The sequence below is a fragment of the Lutzomyia longipalpis genome, chromosome 1 (genome assembly GCF_024334085.1).
Source record: "Lutzomyia longipalpis isolate SR_M1_2022 chromosome 1, ASM2433408v1".
Lineage (NCBI taxonomy): Eukaryota > Metazoa > Arthropoda > Insecta > Diptera > Psychodidae > Lutzomyia > Lutzomyia longipalpis.
In genome coordinates, this window is record NC_074707.1 from 18195061 (window position 1) to 18200649 (window position 5589).

The 5589-nt window shown below is 34.8% G+C and overlaps 1 long non-coding RNA gene across 1 annotated transcript; it reads right to left on the minus strand.

The window, feature by feature from the left end:
- Positions 1–326: 326 nt before the first annotated feature.
- On the minus strand, positions 327–1516 carry LOC129795245 (uncharacterized). Its single transcript, XR_008751104.1, has 2 exons — positions 1334–1516; positions 327–1256 (listed from the first exon to the last, which is right to left on the minus strand). It is a non-coding gene; the product is annotated as an uncharacterized LOC129795245 (long non-coding RNA).
- Positions 1517–5589: the final 4073 nt, after the last annotated feature.

Sequence of the window (5589 nt, forward strand, 5' to 3'; positions counted from 1 at the left end):
CCATGTTATCAATAAACCACCTCGCTGTGCACTTCATCATTACTTCAACTATATTGTATCGCAACTTGATGTACAGTTCTCGCACCTTTTCTATAACTTTTGTTTGAACATTCTATTGGGAGGAAATTTGTTCTGTGTTATGTTGGACCCTGTGTTGGACAACATAAATTTTGTTGCTGTAATTTTATGCGAAGCGTTATTATTGCTCCTCTACTCGAGTTAAAATTAATAATTCTTCAAATTATAAAGATATGTTTCTTTTCGTAAAAGATAGGTTGCAAAAATTACTTTATCGCTGTTTCTTTATTAATAAAACGCCTCAAGTACAACAGATCCTTTATTTTAAATTCAATAAAAAAAAAATGTTATACCTTCGTTAAAGGAAAAACATTTGATTTGAAGCCTACAAACTCCTTAATTAAACACAAAAATATTCATTAATGTTTATCCTCTGAATAACATCTACTAAACTCCATGTTAATGACTGTCATAATTTCGAACGAAAAACTGCCAACATGCGTTGAAATGGATTCCCAGGAGGAATTTTTGAAATGGGTGCGAAGTGTAGGTTCACTTAGGTTGCTGTGAGTTTCCACAATGGGCTTGTTGGCGATTTTTCTTTCATGACCTCGATTTGTGGAATATAAGTGTAAAAGGAATGAACGAGACGGGGAGTCTCCATACATACGATTAATTAGCTCATTTACCAGATTTTATAGCGTGCGTTTGGACGCCGTAAAGTGTGTGTATATGTTGTGTATATGGGAATCATACTTTGGATGGCGTGAAAAGCACTATTTATGCCTACGGAGGGCGTCTCTCAATTGAATTTCATGTCATAGAGATTAATCTTGTCTTTTTGTGTCTCTCAAGGATATCATCCATTGTGGGCCACACTATCGAAAATTTTCATGGGATTTTCCACATACCAAATATATACATGTATATATTGAAAATTGAGTGCGCAGATTCCATCAGTTTTGCCGTGCAGAGGAGCACACAAGTTGTGGAACAAAAATTATAACATTCCATCCATAGAGAGAACGCAATTTCCAATATATGTATAGAAAGTAACTTTGTGCAAAAAAGCTGAGAATATAAGAAGCTTTTTTTGCCTTATCCAACTTCCAACTTCCCGTGGGTTTTTATGTCAAATCTATGGGCTTCATGTGTGATATTTTGTGTTGATTATTTGTCATCACAAATAGAAAAGTCATAAAATTCCTATTCAAATGGGAAGAAATTTATGAGATGCTCTAAAAGAGTAATAAAAAAAAGAAGAAAATTTCATAAAGTCTCTCAAAGGTATCCCCTTGTCAGTCGATCAACTTACAATTAACGTTGAAGACCGCCGTGGTTGTCTTATTTGAGATGACTCTCCTGAGAATCGCGTGGAGGATTGCGGTGCTGAAGTTTTCAGGTGGGTAGACAACAATAAAGACAAATCAACGATTTACCGGGAATTTGCACACACTTCCAGCACCGTCAATTACAACTCAGGCAACACACACCGCAATCTGTAGCTTTGCCTTGCACATGCTTCTGCCGAGGGTTCCCAAGGGGCGGAAATGAGTTAGGAAGTGGTGTACATGTACACAAATTGACTGTATAATTTGCGTGAATAAGCTTGACTTCAAACTATGCCTTCATATCGTCCATATTAGGTTTTCCTATAGAATTTTCCTTTCACTTAAAAATCAGGGAAAGTCTTTTGGATAAATCTTAGATTTTTATTGTCTTTTGAGCTAATGTTATTTAACAAGGAAGAATTCGATCTTAAAATTAAAATATTTTTTTTTTAGAAATTGATAAATCCTTAAAACTTAATTCTCTCATATGTTTTAAATTAAGGGAAAAACTATGTACAATTAATACAGGATCTCAAAATATTTTATTTCACAGCAGATTAAGATGGAAAATATCTTTAAGGTAACTTCTTATCACTTTCCATAAGCTGTCGTAATCATTAAACTTACTTTAACATCTTAGTGCTTTAAATGAGCACACGGTTGAAGCTTCGTGGTGTACCTAATTCACAAATAGAGCTACACCTTTGCACATAGCGGATCTCACAAAGTGAGGATGCTACATATAACGAAAAGAGTCCGGCAGAGAGAATCAGTCAACAGCGACTATTTGTGCGGGGTTTTTTGCCAGTGACCATCATGAGAGTGTGTCTAGAAGGCCGAAGACGAAGGAGAGCGTTGAACCTCCAATGTGCACGGCACCATGTTTGAGAAAATTAAGGACCGCCGGGTGACTGCTTGGCGGTCGCCAATGGCTTCCTCGTGATTTTCTCACACTCAAAGGTTCCAAATGGCGCGCGGTTGATCCAAAGAAGCGAACTTTATTGGAACCGATTTCTTTAAACCCCCAGACGCGCCAAATGGAGCTAAGAAAAAAACCCCAAAGGCGCTGATTACGCTTAAGAAAGAACAAAAAAAAATTGGCGAGAGCAAAAGAGAGCGCTCTCCGTGGGACTGCGTGCAAAAATCTTAAATAGGGTGACAAGAGAGAATGAACCCGAAGGGTTTCTCATGTCACCATCAGGTCAGAGAACTTGCCTGCCAATAAACTTTGCCAGACACTCACTCATCCCCTACTGAAAAAAAAAGTATAAGTTGTCTCTCTGTGTGCGTGCCGAATTGCGAAAAGCTCTTGGCCTAAATTGATGCTAAATAGTGTTGGAGAACCTTTCGTCCTTCTGTAGGAGGATTTTGTGACCTTTGACATTTTTGTTTATCTTTTTCCTCTAAATGAGAAATGCCACTTTGATCATTGACTCGAACAATTAATTTTGTGTAATTAATAGAGCAAACGTAAGTATATTGCATTTTTATTGAGTCTTCTTTGGGCTCTTCTTTCAAATACCACATCGTAAATTATCCACCTTCGTGCTATCCAATCTTCAATTTATTCTATTCCCAATTGAGCAATATATACTCATGTGAATTTGAGTTAAAAGCAAGTCAGATAGGTACTTTTTCAATTTATTTACTTTACTTAAATTATATACCAAAATAATAATATTAGTATATGTAATAGAAAAGGATGAAAGTTTGTTTTTTCCGTATAGATATCAACACTAAATTAGGTTTTTATAGCAATAATAGTAAAGCTTACTCATAAAAGCTCAACTTTAAGTTGAGTAAACTTGAAATAACCAAAGTTTTGAGTAAGAAAATTACAAATGAAATATATTTCCCATTAATATTTTTAAGAAATAGTTCTAAAATAACGCTGTTAACCCGGATATGTCTGTTGTATTTCACTCTTAATGTCGAGTGTATAAAAAACACTTTAAAAATTTTATTTCTTCCTGAAGTTGAGTCGAATTTCTTCATCAAAGAAAGATTTATTGTATTAAGAATTTTGTTTTATTCATTCTTATGAAAACAATTAGAATATTTTTCATTAAGACTTTCTTTGGGTTCCTTCTTTAATTTTCTGGACATTTGCAATATTTTTTTTAATCGAAAAAACAATAATTGTCTGGTCAAAGGTTTTTCCGTGGTTTTATTTATACGCAGAAATCAACTCTCAGGCTCTTCGTATGGTGTCTACTAAAATGAGAACTTCTATGTAGAAAACCATATCTCCACTCTGTGAAATTTGACTCTTATCCACAACATAAAATCCCCCTGACACTCCCAATATGGTTTAAAGTTCTCGACAAAAACTCAGCACAACTACGGTAGAGATGAATGGTTCTTCTTTATAGGAGACAGAGTTTAAACGACAATATGGCAGAAGACAAGCAGAGTCATTAGAAGTTCGCCTCTTCTATCATGGAACATTGTTGGTTCAACAAAATTATCAAATTGCCGGCGAGTTTAGTCAGAATTCCACACGCTTCACCTCACATCTGGTGAATCGTCTCGGGGGCTCCCTATACCTGGGGAGATCATTGTGAATAGTGCATGAGAGAATAGCTAAAGAATTAACACAAAAGATCATAAGAGGCTTGTGAAGGTTGCCGTATGCTAGCATTGGAATTGAGGAAAGAAAACATATTTGATTGTTGTTAAGTTATATAGACATAATTATTTTTTAATAACTTTAAAATAAAAGGAAAACTCTTTTTTAATATCTATTTAATGTTTATATTAATCTTTCTAACGTCAGGAGCATAGTTAGCATAGTTACAATATAGTTGATACTTGTAAAAAACCTAGACGAGATTAAGGAATAATAAGTGTGGTGCATCAGATCCACTCTCTGCTTCACTATGTATTCCTTTTATATTTTCTTTTATGTTCTCATGGAAAATTGCCTCGAACATTGGATTTTTTTGTCAACCACGCAGCGATTATGAGCCATAGCTTCGATATATATATTTTTCCATTTCGCAAATATACTACTCTTTGTCCTCTCACATAGCGCCGAATCATCATTTTTGGGTTTCGTCTCTCAGCTGAAAATAAAATCCGCTAGAATATACCCAGAGTGAGGAACACCGAATAAAGTGGAATTAATTAAATGTAAAGAATTTTTATAGTTTTTCGCTTCTCTATTGAATTTCTTTTAGTGAATCTGAATTTGAATTCCCATTGACTGTAGCCTTTTTTTTCTGTAAAACATTTTCTGGGTTCTCTTTAGTAGGATGGAGATGCATCTCAAGTTTAAATATCACACAGAGAGAAGAAAATAAATTCTGAATGGAAGCACCCATTCTCCTACGGAGCGCATTATAACTTTTGAAGTCAGTTTGTTTATATGGGACTGATATTTTACATCTATTTACTCTTTGTCTCATTCTTGGATAATTTCAACCAGAGAGTCTAAGTTTTCACTCACTGGGATTTATTCACAAAATGAAAATACAAGTTTGTTAATGTTGGGAAAAGCTCAAAAGCTAAATTGGGCTTTTGCAACTTTATTTTGTGTAAAATTATGTTTTTAATCCGCATTATATCTCAATGATTTATACATTTTCTACATAGAACGAAAGAATCATAGCTAAAAGAATAATTTAATTATTCTTGTATTAAAATAGGATTATTGTATAGTACTCCATAGCATAAATAAATTTTCCAAATGAAGAAAAGAACAATCTGCAAAAAACATTATGCTCAAAAATGCAAACATTTTATTTATTCAATTAAATATTATTCAAGAGAAAGAAATTTATTTATTTCTCCGGAAAATCTCCAAAGGGGAGAAAGTTGAGTGTATTTATGCAAGCAAAAGAGAACACTACTGCTCTATGTAAATGCTATGTGTATAGTATTGTGAGAAGACGGTTAGCTGAGAGATGACGAGCAACAGAACTTGTTGAACTCTTTTTTGTTTTTTCCTTCATCCCCATTCCCTCCATGCCCCAGTATCCACTCCCTGAATATTATAATATTTGGACGTCTCTTTTGCGTTATACAAAACTTTTCTCTTGTGAGAATATTTCGCTGTGTGGAGTTTGTTCCTTTGTCGACGACAACGGTGAAGGCATCCCTTCAAGTGAGGGTAAAATGGAACACACTGCTTCGCCATGGGAGTTTGGGGGCAAACTTTGGGGGTGTGAGTTGTGAAAGTCACCCTCCATTTCTATACACTTTTCCTCTTCGCTCCTCGCACCAGATATATTGCCCATAT